This window comes from Culex quinquefasciatus, chromosome 2, assembly GCF_015732765.1.
Source record: "Culex quinquefasciatus strain JHB chromosome 2, VPISU_Cqui_1.0_pri_paternal, whole genome shotgun sequence".
Classification (NCBI taxonomy): domain Eukaryota; kingdom Metazoa; phylum Arthropoda; class Insecta; order Diptera; family Culicidae; genus Culex; species Culex quinquefasciatus.
This window is the reverse complement of record NC_051862.1, coordinates 157419130-157437981: the sequence shown is the minus strand read 5'-3', so window position 1 is coordinate 157437981 and position 18852 is coordinate 157419130. Positions and strand designations below refer to the sequence as shown.

The following is an 18852-nucleotide window of genomic DNA, read 5'->3' as shown; positions in this document are numbered from 1 at the left end:
TTGACACCAAATTTCTATCTCATCACCTTTTCAGGCTGTAAATTATTGAAAAACACCTCTTTTTTCGTATGTTCAAAAAAGGAAGGGGTCGTACCGCCCCTCCGTCACGAGATATTAAAAAACGGACATCGGATTCGTGATCAGGGACAAAAGTTACCCCTTAGACAAAGTTTCACGCAAATCGAAGAGGGGTCGGGGCAACTTTTCCCGATTTCGTGTGAGTTGGTAGAGAATTACCCAAATGATTTTACTTTTCATTTGGTTTTTTTTATCTGATTTCCAAAAAAAAATTCAATTAAAATAAATCTATGAGATCTTTTAAAAACTTATCACAAGATACTTATTAGTCAATTTCAGCCAGTTTTTGTTGAAAAAGCCAAAATTTGTAAAAAAAAACTTTTTGGTATGAGAATAACCGCAATCAAATGATTGATGACTCTTGCTAACATCATTTAAGTATTCGTAGCATGCACTTATCAGTAAAAGTTGAAACAATTTTATGTTGATGTTGATGTTTGCAATTCAAATGGCTTTTCAATTGAAAACTAATGAACAAAAAGTGACTAATTCTTAGTGAATTTTCACGATTTCGCGGACGGCGTGAAATTCGTGAAATCTGATGATTCACGCCGTCCGCGAAATCGTGAAAAATCACTAAGAATTAGTCACTTTTTGTTCAATAAAATGAAAATATCTTGGGTTTGCGAGGACGTAAGTTTAATGTTAAAAAAATGTTCTCCGTGAAATTTCCTACAAGCTGTGTGTATTAAATTTGGTTGCAAATATTGTTGGTTCATTTTGTGGAATGATTTGTGAAATTTTTTCACTCACAGATTCCAAATTTTTTTTCCAAAACGATCTGCCATGCCCAAACATAAGTTTTATGGAATATGTCTGTACACGACCCCAGGCGATCACATTTGAATGACTTCAGTAAGTAAAATACTCGAAAAAGGCACTTTTTTGGGCGGCCTTTCCATATTATAATTATATTATAAAATCGATATCATGTTTTTTGTGTTATAACGAAACGAACTCAGTTTGTTGATGTTGATGAAAAGAATGCAGAAACAAATTACACAAAAAAAAAACATGACCTAATATTACCAGGTGTGTAAGCCAGAACCATGCGATTTTATTAGTAAATATAACATTGATGTTACGCAAACGTGATTTAAACCAAGAACACATAGATCGGTCTGCGCTTTAACCCGCACGGCTATCAGTCCGATGGAGAGTGGAAAGGATAAACGTACATCAGCGATTCCACGTCAAACCAGAAGGATCCAGATCAAAAGTGTTCCGATTTGGCTCAAATTTCGCATGGGAGTTTTTGGGAGGGATTTCGCATTGTAGGTTTCTCATTCTGATGGGCTACATACATGTTTCTGGATATAATATAATAATGTAATATTACATAAACTTTCATTAAAAACTAATTTAAACCCAGGCTTTATACATTCATCTGAGAATTTTTTTCCCAAATTCCGGAAATGGATGTTATATGTTTTTTTTTATTTGGCTCAAACTTTGTGGGGGCCTTTTCCATGAAAAAATTTGTTGTTTAATAACATAAATGGAACAGTTTTACTTTTATTTTTTAACATTGCGTATCAAATCTGGTGATAGAAATGGACATTATTTTCTTAAAAAATATTTTCATATGGCTTGATCGCTGAAACCTTAATCTTAACAAAGACCTCTAACTAGACGTGCTGAGACACACATTGTGATATTCATCCTCAAACAGTAAAATGATGGATGAACCCTAAAACAGCCAGCTAAATTCACAGTGTACTCAACAACCACGTGGATCGCTTCAACGCAACACCACGTGACTCTGCGAACTTTCTCCCCTTCACCCGTATCAGCAATGAATAACTTCGCACCCCTCCGCAAAGAAAACTCAAAACTCCGCTCCCAATTTTCCGTGTACCGCCGCCGTTCATCCACCCAACGCTCAATTTTCCGTGTACGCACGCACTTGACGCTTTCACTCCCTCACGTGTCCGCGCGGTCGCTGCTGTACTGCTGCAGTGAGAGAAATTTTCTCTCTCTCAAATATTTCACCTCTCTCTCTCGCAGGACGAATCCCATTTGCATTCGCGTTGGCGAGTTCAAGTTCGTCGCGCGAGGATTTTCCTCTCCAGTTTTCCTCGGACTGCTGACGGTGGCGCAACACGTGCACACGGTGAATCGCAGCTCGGCGAGGTTTTTCCGCGCGTCGTTTTTTCACCCAAAAAAGTGCGTCGTCGTCGTCCATTACACAAATAAGACAGTGTGTGTGTGACTGTGTGTGCGAAGAAGAAGAAAGGGGGGAAGGTTTGGAGAAGACAACCGAATTGGGAGTGGAGTGGTAAGCCCTGGGGTATGCCTTTTTTCTTACCCATTTTGGACAGCTGAAGAGCGTGCTGTTGTCCTCCAAGTTGGTGTTGTTTTTGTTGTTGTTTGCGCTGGTGGTGTGCTGCTGCTGTTTTTCCTAGTGTGTAGAGGATATTTGTGGCCCCCGCACATAGACACATGGCGAAAGTTTTCCATTTCGCTAAATAAAATTTAGCGCCCCCCTCCGACGTCTCCCGGCACAAGTCCAAGGTGTTCGATTTCGCGTGCTGCGTCGGTTTTCCACGGAAGTTTTTCCCCGGAAGTCGAGGGAAAACACAAAAAGGTGCGCGCTGTTTTATGAAAGGTGATTAGCGCTCTCGTCCGTTTTGGGGGAGGATTCCGGGAAGGAAAACTGTGCGAGCGAGGGGGTGGTGAAACTAGTGTGGAAGACCTTAAGGAGGACGAACCAGCGGAACTACTGCGAGCTCGTTAAAGTTCTAAAGAAGGAGAGCTTTCATCGCTTCCAAAACAAAAAGAAGCAGCCAGGAAAAAAGGACGATGACAGCGAAAGTTTAGCTGTGTGTGCGTGTGAGTGTAAGTGTGCACGAACTTTACGCCTTTCGTTTCGCCTTAATGTAGGCAAACACACACACCGGCTCAATACATCACAGTGAATTATTTCCTTCGGTGGTGGAGGCCGAGCACGAAGAACCCAGAAGTGAAGCAAAATTAAGGTGAGATCAAAAGTTGTCGCCAGCCGCCGTGAGCCGCACATACATCAAACCTAGCCGAGTGTGCGAGGAAAAGGAAGGAAATTCACACGTGTCGGTGGTGGAGGAATTTACGACCTTAAGGTAAGGTAACAGCACAAACACACGTGTTCACACAAACAACTTGCACGGTGAGAAATCTTGTTTGTTTGAACGTAAACAAAATTTCACCACAAGTTTACAAACTTCTCTCCGTGCACCCTCAAAAACTTTGGGAAATCGAAGATACTTTCGTCACCCACCCCCGACCTATGAGTACTCGTTCGCTCAAAATAGTCACCGAAAGAAGAAGCAAGCAAACTAAATTTGTAGGTTAGGATAACAAAACAAAGCTAACAACACCAACCGAAAAAAAAAAGAAAAGGAACTTGTGCTGGAACGTGTGAAGAAGAGATTGCATGTCTCAAGGAGCTGCTCTAAATTAGGTGGGTGAGAGATAGTCCAAGGACGGAGAGGACACATTATTTTGTTCATCCGATATTTATGGGTTTGGTAGGTTTGTTTGCTCGGTGATTTACTAAGAAAAGGTATACATTTGAGGCGCCGGAATGAAGGTTGATGACTCTGTGGTTTGTTTCGTTTATGGGTTGGTGACTCAAATTATGTCAACATGAAGGCGCTTTTTCTCATTCAAATGCTCCGAAATCGAAAACAATTAAATTTGGTTTTGTTCAAGAGAAAATGAAGAATTAGTATCAGAGGACACGGTTGCTCTTTCATGCATTGTGGAAGTAATTTGAGAAATGAACTAAAATTAATAAATAATATACTGATTGTTTTAATAAAAACCTGAGATGACAGAGACGAAACGAGGATTTAAAGTTCTCATCTTAACATAACACTTTATCTAAGACACTAAATCGATGAACTTTTTTTTAGCAAATGAACCTCGAGGGAATAATTCTCTCGCTCATCTCAAGCTGTATTCTCTGTGTCCGTAAATGATAACACTATTCTCTCGGACGATCGCTGCCCAGTTTTGGGTGAAGGTACTGTGAACAGACACTTAGGTTAAATCCAGAGATCGTTATTCTCAAGGATTCATTTCCAAAAAAGTTCACCTACCAGGAAAGGGCTGATATCGAGAATCGAACCCGCCACCTCACCATATCGAATCCGTGCCTTTGCCGTATCGGTCACCAAAGTTCGATGAATATAAAATGGTCATTTGTCGATATAAGCCGATAAGGGATGAACAGTTTCAATGAACGAATGAACTTAATTGCATGGTGGTTCACCCACGAGTGGTTTATTCAACCATTCGATTTTGGTTAGGTAAGATAAATCAAATATAAAATTAACTGAATTTGCTTAGCACCAGGGTTACCAGGTCTGAAGAGAAAAAAATCTGGCAAAAAATCTGGGAAAAATCTGGCAAGCCACTTTTCTCAAAGTAATAAGGAATTTTGTGTTCAAAAACAGTGTATTTTCACTTTTTATACATTATAGCTTCACAAAATAAACAAAATACGTCAATAAAACAATGTGTGGATGCAATAGAAAATATTTTTTTTTTCAAATTGGCACGCAAAAAATCTGGCAATGCCAGATTTATCTGGCAACCTGGCACCCCTGCTTAGCACAGAGGACAGATAAGAAAAGCTTAAAACTAGATCACAGCCAGGGATAGAGTAAACGCAAAAAAATCGCTTGCCTACGAGAGAGAGAGTACGCAAAAGAAAATCGCTCCCGAACTTTTCGAAGAAAATCAATCAGTAGAAGATTTTGTGTGAATCTCACAACTCAGATCATTTTCTTTCGTTTTGTTTACATACTGTCAAGCTATTTTTCGACGAGTGATGTTACACCTGCAAGTCGTCGCTGACGTGCTATCTTGACGCACGTGCTGTTTTGGCCAAATTGAGTAAAGAACGTCTATTTGTACAGCTCACAATGCCTCATCTTTTGACCATCACAAGCAACAAATCTGAAGTCTATTCTACTGGCGTAGAAAAAGCAAATTGAAAAGGTTTAATTTTCCGATTTATATCGTAAAAAATATTCAAAATTATTTGACGGATTGCACTCTGCAGGTATGTTATCAGAACGGAAATTACTCAAGATGCTGAAAAAACAAAACGTATTATTTTCCCTCATTTTCTTAAACCAAAAAGTCCTCACATTATAAAGATGAATGAGGTAATTTTAAAGTGGAAGGACCAAGTAAAATCACGGCGTGTTTTCTAAATAACCTTACGGAGAAAAAATTGTCATCGCTACTTCCAAACGTAAAAAGCAAAGTAATCCACTTTAACGACCCCCGTGTCTTTTGTGGTCTCTGTTGCAAGTTTCTGCTCATTTCTAGGCGTCCGAAGGTTATGTGTGGTGAGTCACCCAAAACCTCTTTTACGCAAATGGACCGACGTTTTACTTCCTCATCCGATAGAAGGCGTGGTCAGGCAAATCTCGTCTCGAAAAATGCCACCGGGTCCGTCTGGGATTGAACCCAGGCCATATTGGGGTCTAGAGGCTACCACGCTAACCACTAAATCACCGGACCTATAACGTATCATATATGAAATTTTCTCAGCTTTCCAATGTTTCTAAGGCAAACTTAATTTTTAAAATGTTTAGCGATTTGCAAGCTTCTACAACGTTGTTTCTTGTCTTATTTTGCTCATTTTGATGAGTAAATGACACATGAAACACTTCATTTGACAAGTTTCCTGAACTTTTATTTAAAAGTTTCCAATAAATGATTAAGGACTTTAAAACAAAAAACTTAAAATATAGATATCTAAGAAATTTCTCGATGAATTTGCTGATATTTTTACACAAAACATATAAAATGGTCTATTTACATATGTTTTGTTGAAAAAATATCAGCAGACCCGCATAAAAAAGTACCATATAAAAACTTTTTTTCATATGGTAATTGAACTTTAAACTATATTGTTACTACCATTTCCAAAAATGTTTGACTACTATTTTAAAAATGGTATTTATATGGTTGGCATGAATTTTTACTATCTCACAAATGGTTTAACCATCTGGCATAAGGGTGGTTAGCAATGGTAACCTTAAAAAACTCAGTACTATTTTCGTCAAAAAACTGTTTGTTGTATGGTAAATAAATGGTTTAAGTACTATTTGGCAAAAAGTAACCTTAAATCAAACAGTTCACAAATAGTTTAATATAGTTAAATTTTAATTTTGGGAAATTGAAAAAACGATTTCACAAATAGTTACCATTTCTCAAAGTGTCATTGTATGATCCAATATGGTAATCAAATGGTAATTTTTTATCCGGGGATGCAATTGAAATTATAGCAGGTTTCAGATTCTTATGGGTATTATTGGATTATTATGATTAAATATCAAACATTCTCAACCAAACATTAAACAGTTGCGTGGATACAAAACATGTTTTATACTCGAAATTGAACTACAAATAACTGTTGCAAGCTTTAGGAGAAAAACTTTTTTAATGGGTATGAATTGTGTTTTTTTTTAGTTTTTTTTATAAGGTGATCAACAATATTATAGGTGTCTTATCATTTTAAATCGTTTTACAAATACTTTGATTTTTGTTCAAATAGTTTTGAATGGAAGTTTCTGTTTGATCTTTTTGTTAAATACTATTAAATTTTTGATTAAAACTAAACAAAAAGTTTTGACGATGCTTTCAACATTCAGAGATAAAAAAAACGAATTTTACTCCTACTTTAAAATGCATTTTCAACAGAAGAACATTTCATTTTTTTCTTTATTTTATACTCATGAGAATATGACTTTTAAAGCGTTCAACAGTAATTTGTAGTACATTTTCGATTTTAAATCATGTTTTGTATCCATGTTCCTGGTTCATGTTTGATTCATAAAAATCCAATAATAACCTCAACAATCTCAAACCAAAAATTTCGGTTGTATCAGCTAAATCAGAGCAGACACGTGATACTGGCACACAACAATTATGTAATTATCTTTTAATTGTTGAAAAAAAAAAAAAATATTACGGTTTTATGATTTTAATTTCTGAACAAACAACAAATATTCAAAAACTCAGGTAAAACGTTATTTTCAAACTGTTTAGCGATTAGCAACCTTCTACAAAGTTGTTTCTTGTCTTATTTTGTCAATTTTGATGAGTAAATGACACATAAAACACTGCATTTGACTAGTTTTCTGAACTGTTTTTAAAAAGTTTTCAATAAATTATGAAGGAATTTAGAACAAAAAACTAAAAAAAAAATCTTAGAAACTTCTCGATGAATCATTTTGCTCTTAGAAGCATTGGAAAGCTGAAAAAATTCCATATAAAATACATTTGAAAGTAGCGATGACTATTTTTCCTGAAAAGTTTGTTCTAGAAAACACGCCGTGAAAATATCTTGGCCTTGCTTTTGTCAAAAACTTCACTGACAAGGATCATATTAAAAGTATACAGGCAAATGTAACAAATATATTAAATGTTTGTATCCACTTATAAGCAGAAATTCTAGACTTATGTTATGTCCATAAGATAATTGATGCATTTCGACAAAAATCATTTCAGTCTTCAGTTAAATTGATCCGCTCTTTGAAAAAAAGCTATTTTGTTTCATTGGTTCACCCATACAAGACTCCATACAATTTTGGCAGCTGCCCATACAAAAATGGTACGTAAATATTCGAAAATCTGTATGATTTTCGAGGTTTTTTTATATGTTTTGGGGATAAAAACCCGTAACTTTTTAGCCATAGTGAAGTATGGTCAAAAATTCTGTCACCGTGTTATGAATTTTTGGAATCAAGACTTACATTTCAAAAGGGTCAAACATTCAATATTATGGACATTTGAAATAACCCAAATAAAAAAAATACAAAAAAATCTATTTCAAAATCAAAATCAAATCAAATTATTCGCTCTACAGCATTGCCTTGGCGTTCTCGATTACGAGATTCCTACTCGAAACTAAGTGTCCGAAGGCTTGATTGTTGAGGCAATTGCAAACCTCTTTTTACACCTTAGCTTCCATCCACCCCGGGATTCGAACTGACGACCTTTGGATTATTAGTCCAACTGCCTACCAGCGTCTCCACCGAGACAGGACCCAGGGAGACGACTCCTACACCTGGACTGAGCTAACGACCTAACCTTTTTTAGGTTAGTCCGGGGCCAACATTTACTTCCCGTCCGACGGAAGGCGTGTTCAGGCAAATCTCGTCTCGAAAAATGCCACCGGGACCGTCTGGGATCGAACCCAGGCCGACTGAGTGAGAGGCAACCACGCTTACCCCTACACCACGGTCCCGGGTTAAAAAAAATCTATTTGCGATGTTGAAAAAAAAAATTTGCTCAACTTCAATATTCCTGTTTTGGACGTAAGCGAGATTTTGAGCCATAATACCACATCTGTGGAACTTGAGGTTCAAAAACGAGGATATGCACGGTGCTGCCTCTAGCGGTGGAGAGCTCCAACTTTTCGACAAGTTTTTATGGCAGTTTTGCATCGATGGGTCGTCCATTGTGCATGTAATTAGAATATTTTAAATTTCATAAAATAATAAAAAGTGGAAAATTATTTTTAATTATCATAACAACATTTATTTCCATCGAGAACATAATGTTGACTTAGCAGTACTTCGGCGTGCAATTAAACTTCAACAGCATTTTCAGCAGAACTCTTTTTACAAAACTTGCCTCATTTGAAAACAATGTTTCCGGCCAGCCAAATAATTTCATAGCCGATTACAATGATTAATTTCAATGTGCACAATGTCTTGGACAATTTTTCTCACACGTACACATCCCTTGATGTTGTCGTTGTTCTGTAGATTCTAATAATTATTGTCAGTAGATGTAGCTAGTGAGTAATCTTTTTATTTTAATTTAATCTAGTCCCATTTGTTGATCACAATTTTATTCAAATTCTACTTTCTTTTTCATCTGTGCCCAATATCTTAAGAACGTTTATGGTGGCGCAAAATAGCATTTGTTCGATTGTTTTTTTATAATATTGTTCGAGATGTTTTTCTTAATATTATGGTACATGCATATGGCACATTCTCTAGCGACAAAAACGACCCGTTTTGGCTCAAGACCTATCAGCCTATCATTTTAATTATTTGTTCGTTGTTTTATTGGTTCAATCTTCAATCACAGCTATAATACCAATTATAAATGTTTAAAATAACTACAACATGCCTTATTAATTTGTATCCGTTGCAACGTCACGGAGTGATCGATGTGGCAAATGAAAAAATCGACTTAAAATAAGATTACCATAGTCACTACTTGTACAAAATTCAATTGTCAATCCGAATCTGTAATAATATTTATATTTGGAACAGGTTTTAATATCCTACGTATTTCGCATAAAAGTGGAAAATTTCGTGACGCTGGAATGTGTCATATGTTTTTGTATCACTCACAACCAAATTTCAAATTTCTAGCAAGTTTTCTTATATTCCAAATTTTATCCTTTTTCATTCATTTTTTTTTAAATAATGATTAGAAGCAAAGATAAATCATAGTTGATAATTTTATTAAATCGTAAACAGGCACCGGCTACATGAAATATGCATTGACCCTTCGACCAATCAAAACTGGTATACTGAAAAGTTGCCTCAAGTAAACAACATCGCAGCACTCCATGATTTGAATTTTGCGTTTTGCCTCTCGTGCGACTCTCGTGTGGCTGTTTGTTTTTGCGATTCTTTTACCTTTCCTGCTCCAAAATGCCGGAAAAAACATTTAAAACTGCATTTTCAGATATCATGGCTTATCATTTAATTCGAATGCAAACAGGTATTTAGGTAGTACCGGTAGTACATGGCTTGAATTCTTTGACATCGAACAAAAATATGGGAAGAGGAGGAGATTCGCAGCTCTTAGATCTGTTCCTCTCAATTTTCAAATCAACGACGTCATTAACCCATCGTCCATCAGGGAATAACGAGGGAGAGCTTTAATTGTTGAGGAAGAGCATAAAAATTGAATCATTAGCAAAGAAATCGCGTCACCAAAGCAACATAAACTCCTTCATTTAATGAATGAATGCTTGAAGCTTCTGTCAACATACAAGTGGTATACATATTTTGTTCTGTCAATTTGCAAGAGGTATAATAGATTCAAATTTTACAGTTGTTGATGCTGAGTAGGCTGTGACAAGCATGGACGAATTTCCACTAAACCAGTGACAGAGCTCAACAATCGTCCCACTTTTTGAGCTATCAGGTTGTATGGAGTTCCACCTATGTGATAATACTGACCAACAACAACTCGTGGGGAAGCATGAAGTGAATGGTCCCCAGAAACACGTGCACTTTGAATTTTTCAAAAATATTTAGACTGGGCCGAATGGTTTTTCTCCAAAGTTTGTATGGAGAATTAGTGTTCTCTACTCACATATATTGCATGCAATTTTTGCTTGATTACAACTCCGACAAACTGCCCTAATTCTCCACTTAGGAACTCAGGGCGGTGAAGTCTTTCGCTTTTTAAAAATTTCGATCTGACCACAGAAATCTCTTTCCCCTGAGACAAAAATAAAAATAGTGCCAATATAAACCTGTGTGTGTGTGTGTGTGTGTGTGTGTGTGTGTGTGTGTGTGTGTGTGTGTGTGCAACCAACCAAACGGGACCACGCGGTCGCTTCTTACAAATTGAGTTGTTTCCATGTATTTTAGATTTTAAATCCTATACATGCAAATAACTCGCATAGGCATTGGCAGGTGTTAGCTCTGCCAAGCTTCGGTGACCCATTTCTACGCAGGCTAGCCGTGCGAGGTACTTCAGCTTGAATCGACAAGCCCCGCCTAAAGAACGTTTGCATCAATCGGATTCAAACGTTATTTAGCACTTCCGAGTCCTTGTCAAATGGACAAAGACCCAGCACGTATATAGTTTGTAGTAGTAGTATTCCTAATTCTACCAATCCAAAGGACGGGGGATCGAACCCCGGTTCGAGCGACTTTGATGTTTCGTTCATGTTTAGAGTTTCAAAAAATCATATTTCCTGATCTTTCTCGTTTGAAGCAGATGGGAATCGAACCCAGAATCATTCGCTTACAAAGCGAACACCGTAACCAGTCAGTCACGGCTGCTCCATTTTTCCAATTGGAAGTTTCTCACCCGAAAAGCAGCATCATCCGACTTCTCGAGCCGCCTGCATTTTGAGCTGCTCAGAAATCGAGCCACCAATCTCAGCAAACGTTGCCTACTCCCGTCCCCTTCACTCACTACTTAACTCCTTCAACATTTTCCTCAGCAATTTTCACAACTTTACAACAATAAAAACTTGGAAAATCCACCCATTTTTCTCTTGAAGGCCACCTCCTGTATCGGCAGAAATTTCTGACCAAAATTTAACAAATGGCTTCAAAAAACTCCGTTCGGTGACCGAGATTTCTCATCAAAGTGTCACTTCTTCACAACACCCAAATCACATGAAAACCTGCAAACATCCGTCTGAATTCTTGTACCACTCAAAACCACTACACTACCGAAAGAACTTCTTACGGAATGTCCCGCTGGAAAGTTTAAAAATTGCGAACCGTAAAACGTCACGATGAAAAATTCGAAACGAGGAGAAACCAAAAAAACGCTAAGCTCAAATTCTTGTCAACCAACCGCGACTAAGGATTGCTGCGATCCTAATCAAATAGTGCCAATATAAACCTCACACTTTTATCAACATACGGCTTTACGTCCTTTTGAAAACCAACCCGGGAATAAATAAGTATCAATGATTTTTTTTCTAACTTACACTTAAATTGAAATAAAATTCACTAAATGTGTTCTTTGAATTATTTGCAACAATGTTGCGTTATTTGTTGTTGTGTTCAGACTTAGTTTTTATAGAACAGTGAAAACTGAGATAAACATTTATTTACCAAAATAAAACAAGCTGTGGTGAAAAACTTAGGATCCAATTATGCATTGATTCGTTGTGTGCAACGTATGGAACCTGTTTTGGTAGCTTTAAATTGTTTTTTTGAGGAAATGTACATCTCAGTTCTTTGTCCTATGGGTTATGTACGTTTGTACATCAAATCTCGATTAAATAAATAAAAACGAGTTCTCAAACTCAGAACATTTCTCCTTAAAACCTCCCCTTTTAAATTGCGCGATGCATGGCAAGTCGTTCAACATAATAATGATTTTTAAGTCATATTTCAACTACTCATAATTTCGCCTCAACGCTCACAACTTTCCTCCATCAATACCTGTCTGGCTGGCTGACTTTGACTAGCCGCATGATGTGTGTTGCTGGAGCCCATAAACGTTAATGTAATTTAAGTGACATTAGGCGAAAATCCGCTCGCGGGCATGCTTTTTCCAGATTTATTTTGTTGTCCCTTCGGGTGTACTTTTCTTTTATTTGCTCGGGATTTTCCGGGTGGGTGAGACTCAACGTGGTGGGGGTTCGAGGGAGGGGTTCTTTTGAGTGCATGAGCATAATTCCATAAGTGACGACGACGACGACTGGTGGGGGGTGGGTGAACGAAGGCAAGACCTTTCTCTTGTGCCATTGTCATAATCACCATTAGGGGAATTGTACGTGGAAAGTGAGCCCATATTTACGCACACGACGGAGCGCGGTGGCAGAGACTTAACGGTGGATTATTACAAATCATCACAAACGCAAATTGTGGCGCGCCAAGTTTCCCGCGGGCCAAGGTCAGAGTTGATGAGGGGGAGGGGGCAAGTCCAGCTCACGTGGTTGTGTGATGGTAATTGTGCGTGTACAAAATAGTTGGTTTAGTGATACTTAAGTTTCTCCTGATTCTTAGCTTTTTTTTTCTTTGTTAAAATATAACTTGATTGATTATTTGATCTTTTGCTATAACCTATTTACATTTGCAAACAGATTTTTTTTATTAATATGTCATCTGTTTTGTTATTTCCACCTGACCGTAAAATAGCAGATTTGAGTTTAATTTTATATAAGATTCAAAACATCAATTTTTCTGTAGAGCTTAGATCGCCTCTCCTTTGAAGTTGGAACCATCCTGCAATGTACGGCCACAACCTCATTCCGAACCAAAAACAACCTTGTCTTTGATCCAATTATTTTGAGTTATCCAGGTGATAAACCACTCTGAGAGTGGCGGTGCACCGCAGAAATAGTTCTCAAAGCTAATTAATATGCATGACAAAACGAAATCTGGTTTGATTCCAGAAGAGTTTTTAATCAAATTCATAAGAAAACTTTTGTGTGGCTTCTAATTTTGCACCAGATTCGGAGTAAATAATTTATGTTATTGAGGAAATTTCTTGCTCCAGCATGCTCATAAAATCAAATTAAGTCATGTGCCAATCTCGTTGAGTAGTGCAATCTTCAAACACTGATAAAACACACACACCAAATAAAAAAAAGTCCAACAAAACCACTTCTGCCGAACATCTATCCAGTTCTGTCCTGAGTCAGAATCTGTTTCCTTCCCCCTGAGGGTGGGCACACTTGCTGCAACAGAGGAAATTTATAAACTTGTCAATCGACATAAATTGTATAAAATAGCAGCAATAACTAATCCTCTCGTCCGTTCGGCAAAAAGTGTGTGGGCTTCTATCAGTGCAGCAGCAGCAGACCCAGCTCTGCCAATGTTGCCGAGCCAAATTATCAATCAATTCAATAATTCCTGTCTTTCCACAGCTTTTCCCACAGCCCGGGGGGGTGGGCCTTTTCGCCCCGCTGCAGTGAGAGCCCGGTTGTCGGATTTTCTTTTCAAGTGTCCCCACACGAAGACATTCTCGAGATTGCAAGTACTCCATCGAGGAATGTGTGTAGTACGGTGTATGATGGTTGGTCGGTAGGAAATCTGGACGATTGTATTTTGTAGGTGCATTTGTTCTGAATGCGAATATTGTAAGTTTACACATATTTTTCAAATAAAAAAAATTAACACAATCGTCTAGGTTTTATGTGAAATTGCAGTCAATTATAAAAAAAATATTAATTTATATCAATAATAAACATTCATGAGCAATTTTTTACAAAATCGGTCGATTTCGACCATTTTTTATGTTTTGTATTTTTTTATTTGGCTCAAACTTTGTGGGGACCTTTCCTATGACCAAAGAAGCTTTTTTGTGTCATTGGTTCACCCATACAAGTCTCTATACAATTTTGGCAGCTGTCCATACAAAAATTGTACATAAAGATTTTTTTTTCATAAAATTATTTTTATTAGGTCCTTTTTGGTGCTGGGACCTGGTTAGGACCGAGTCGGCTTATGTAATTACATTTGACTTAATAATTTCAGAGGATCTTGTGTGTCAATGTTAGTGCGAGGGGAGCCGATTACCCGCGGCCTACGTGAAGATTAAAAATCTGTAACTTTTGAGTGAATTGTCTGATCAATTTGGTGTCTTCAGCAAAGTTGTAGGTATTGCTGAGGACTATTCAGAAAAAAAAGGTTCACAGATATTTTTTTTGCCGATTTTTTAATAAACTTTTTTTTCACAAAAACTCCATTTTCCAAAATACCGTAAACTGGGGTGACTTTGATAGCCTGGGGTGACATTGATAGAAATTTGATTTGGCCACTCATCCAAATACAGTCACATTTTTGCATAAAAAACGAAGTTGACTTTATAGCTGTCGGCCACCATTGCTAGTACCAACCACTAGTGTCTTCCTTTTTATCTACAAGGACTTCGCCGCCCTGGGATCCTAAGTGTATGAAAGTATGGCACGGAGCGACGGCGCCGAATACCCATATTTACACAAAGAATTTTAGAGCGCCCGCCGCGGGATTCGAACCGGCAACCTCTGGATTGTGAGTCCAGTGCGCGGTCCGTTTGATCCACACGGGCGGGACGATGTGTGCATATATGTTTGATAATAAGCTATCCTTTAATGCTTACATACTCAAAATTCTCAAAAAAGTTTAGATGTTAATTTGACGGGCTTTTGAAAAACCTATCAAAGTCACCCCGGGCTATCAAAGTCACCCCAGTTTACGGTACGTTGATTTTAAAGATTTTTCGATATGTTTGTATGTATGTATGTAGCTAGATATTTCTACAAAATATTCAAGAGGGATCAACATTTGGAAATTATATTTTTCAAACGGCATTCAAAGAACTATTTTGTTCAAATGTCTTTCTCAGCTAAACATAATTCAATGTTTAAGCTTTCAACCCTTGCAAAAAGTTTTTTAAGTAAAAAGAACATTTCACCATTCGAATAAAGATATCAAGTCTTCTCATTCTCCACTTATTTACCACTAGGCTACGCGGCTCGGTCATTTTTTTTTCAAATTTTTCGTATATATATGGAAAGATTAAAAAAAGGAACTATCCAATAATCTAACAAATGTTTTGTATTAAACTATAAAAATCCGACGAAGAAAGTATGAATGGATGACACTAAGAAAAATCTAATTTAAAATTTGTTTATTAATTTCAAGCCTGTATCTCATCAATAATTGTCCAATATTGAAAGTCCAAAAACGTCAATTGTAGAGAATTTTGTCAGCTATTTGGAAAAAAATATTTTCAAAAATGGACAAATATGGACACTACTTAAAAAGTCCGATTCTTTGTGTCAAAACTTGGTAAAGATACATTTTATCAGAGGATTTTTTTTATTTTAAATTTGATTTCGCATTTAAAACTGAAGTGAAAATTTTGTTCATGGCACGATTCCTATCTTGTTCCCATCCTTAAATTATTATTTTTCAAAGGATCTCTACAAAAATTTTGTCCATGCATCTAATGGCTTAAGATTTGCAACACTTAAATTAAAAAAAATATGAATTTTGTTTTTTTTTGTGAAACAAATACTTTACTTTATCAGCAACAAAATCCTCCTTTTTACTGAATAGTACTCATTAATACCTACAACTTTGCCGAAGACATCAAATCGATTATATAATTCCTTAAAAAGATACAGAATATCGAATATTTACTTTCCATTTTAGTTTGGACTGCTGTTCACAAAGATTGATCCAAAGCCATAAAGTACCTAGTAATAGTTGAAAGGAATCTCATATCGCTATCTAATGTATTTAAAAATCATAACATGTAAACTGTTAAGTACCACTAATAAAACAAAAAATGAAATTGAATTGAAATCCATTTCCGAAGTTCGGTAAGAATTGCTCATTAAATTGATTAGGTTGTTGACCAGAAACGACCTCCAGAAAAATAATTTGTTTTTAAAAATTCAGCATCGATTCCATGAAAATACAGATTGATTTCACCGATCTACAGAAATGGTAAAAAACGACATCGCAGGCTCAAACCGCACTTATTCTTCGTTCAAACTTCGGAGAAAACCCACTCGCCTCTTAATTTTGAACAAATTCGAAGTGCGCTTATTTCTGGAACTCAGAATTTCATGCTTCCCCACGAGTTAAGCCTACACACCTACAGTCATGCCTCGGTTTTGCACGCCTCGGTTTTGCACTGCCCCGGTTTTGCACCGTTCAGCTGCCTCGGTTAAGCACGGTCCAGTGCTTAACTGAAGCACAGAGCTTATGAATTTTTGGCTATATGGGAGACATTGGCTTTAATCGATGTCAGTTATCCATTAAAATTATAATTTCATGAATTTTTTTTACAAAAAATACGTATTTTTCCTGTATTTCGAAAATGCATTTTTTTTTCTTTAAAGAAACCAAAAATATATTGTTATTGCAATATGGGTATCAAATGATCTGGTTTTTTCATACATCTCGAATGTAATAACAACATTTTTAGAAAATACTCAAAATTTTCACAAAATTACGAATTTTTGAAAAACTTCTCAAAATTTCAGTTTTACAATATGGGTTTCAAATAATAAGGATTTTTTCATAAATTTCGAATGTAATAACAACATTTTTAGAAAATACTAAAATATTTTACAAAACTACGAATTTTCGAAAAAAATACTCAAAATTTCCGAGTTTACAATGTGGGTATCAAACGATCATGATTTTTTTCATACATTTCGAATGTAATAACAATTTTTTTTTGAAAACGGAAATTTTGAGTATTTTTTTGAAAATACGTAGTTTTGTGAAAATTTTGAGTATTTTCTAAAAATGTTGTTATTACATTCGAAATGTATGAAAAAATCCCGATCGTTTGATACTCATACTGTAAAAATTTAAATTTTGAGTTTTTTTTTTCGATAAAACGTAGTTTTGTGAAAATTTGGAGTATTTTCTTAAAAAGGTTGTTATTACATCTGAAATGTATGAAAACACCTGATCATTTGATACCCATATTGCAATAAAAATATATTTTTGGTTTCTTTAGAGAAAAAAAATGCATTTTCTAAATACAGGAAAAATACGTATTTTTGTGAAAACTTTCATGAAATATTAATTTTAATGGATAGCTGACATAATCCCGATTCCAAAACACTATAATTTTTTGATGTTTGCATGATTTTTCTTACGATTAAAGCCAATGTCTCCCATAAAGCCGAAATCTCATAAGCTCTGTGCCTCGGTTATGCACGCCTCGGTTTTGCATCCCCCATATGCGGTGCTAAACCGAGGCATGACTGTATACAGAAATTGTGTTGATCGGTGTTTTCGGTGCCTGTTTTTGGATAATAAATTGTAGCTTATTTGGATAAAAGTTTTTCACTTTTAAAACGATTTTTTATGATTATATTTTCCTGGGAAATCCTATACTTGAAAGCAATAAAAGTTTTTTACTGATTTATAAAACAAGTCAAAGACGAAAAGAACATCAAAACACTATTACTTAGAAATTGACTTATTTAACAGTCTTTGACAAAGTTGCTTCTCAAATTAAAATCTATTAGTTTAATTTTATGATTTTATCTAATCAAATGTGATAAATATAAATGATTTGAAGTTATTTTATTAACTTCAGGGCAACGGATCTTCTAAACTGTAAAAGTTGAAATAAGCTGGAATTTCAAGTTGAACTAATTATTATTATATACCTACCGAGCCACGTAGCCTAGTGGTAACGCTTTCGCCTCGTAAGCGGTAGATCGGGGTTCAAATCTCGGCTTGGATCAACACAACTGGTAATCTTTTCCCTTCTGGATTCGATTGCTTAGTAAAGAGAAGGCAGTGTATCGTCACAAACAGGACCTTATCACGACACCTTAGGAAGACAGCCTATGGAATGTTAACATTAACCTAATATGTTAACATTAAGTTGATTAATAAACTGTCACTGAATCCGCTTTGTAAATGCCGGCCCCGATACTCTTCACGGGTGTTCCTCTCAGGAACAAGGAAAGATTTACTTTTTTACCAATTATTTTTCTTTTGTATAGAATCATGATCTTCTATTAATAAAATTAGCTTGATATTTATCAATACATTGATCTGCTGACTCAACTGGTTCAGATTCAGACCAGCTCAAGCCACACCCCATAGGATGCAGTATCCTGACCTCCTGCTTACCAATTCGAGAATACACTACTCACACTCTGTATCTCTCTGTGTACACCGAAAAGGAAAAGCTCTTCAGAAGGTGGCACAATAAACTACGTATCATGAAATTGCACCAGCAGCTTCTTCTCCCAAACCCCCACCTCAGATTGTTGTGGGGGGTGCAAATGCTTTCATTCAAGGTTCGGGGTTGACTTTGGCTCTGGTGTGGAAAAAGCCACACTTTTCCAATCTCGAAATGACTGTCGTCGTCGTCGTCGTCGTGTTCTGTAGAAGGTTGCCCTTAGTTCAACAACGTTGCAATATTTTTGCTCTCTTTTAACAGCTCTGAACTGCTCTGAAACGATGAGGTGAAACCGAAATTCCATTGTCATCCCTCTTACCTGCAAGTTATTGTGCGTTGTAACCTGGAGGTACATTTTTATCACTGATGTAATAACTTTAGTAATGCCGGATAGTGGGG

At 36.5% G+C, this 18852-nt stretch overlaps 2 protein-coding genes across 5 annotated transcripts in view; one reads left to right on the top strand and one right to left on the bottom strand.

Annotated features, from left to right (window-relative positions):
- Positions 1 to 18852, bottom strand: part of LOC119766367 (glycine-rich cell wall structural protein 1.0-like) — a 37836-nt gene that overhangs the window by 18279 nt on the left and 705 nt on the right. The window lies entirely within an intron of this gene.
- The window catches only part of LOC6045655 (hemicentin-2), a 149616-nt gene continuing 132923 nt past the window's right edge, over positions 2160 to 18852 (top strand). For all 4 annotated transcript variants that reach the window (XM_038254539.1, XM_038254538.1, XM_038254537.1 and 1 more), the window contains exon 1: positions 2160 to 3176. The gene's annotated coding sequence lies outside the window, so the exon portion shown is untranslated. The remainder of the gene's footprint in view (positions 3177 to 18852) is intronic.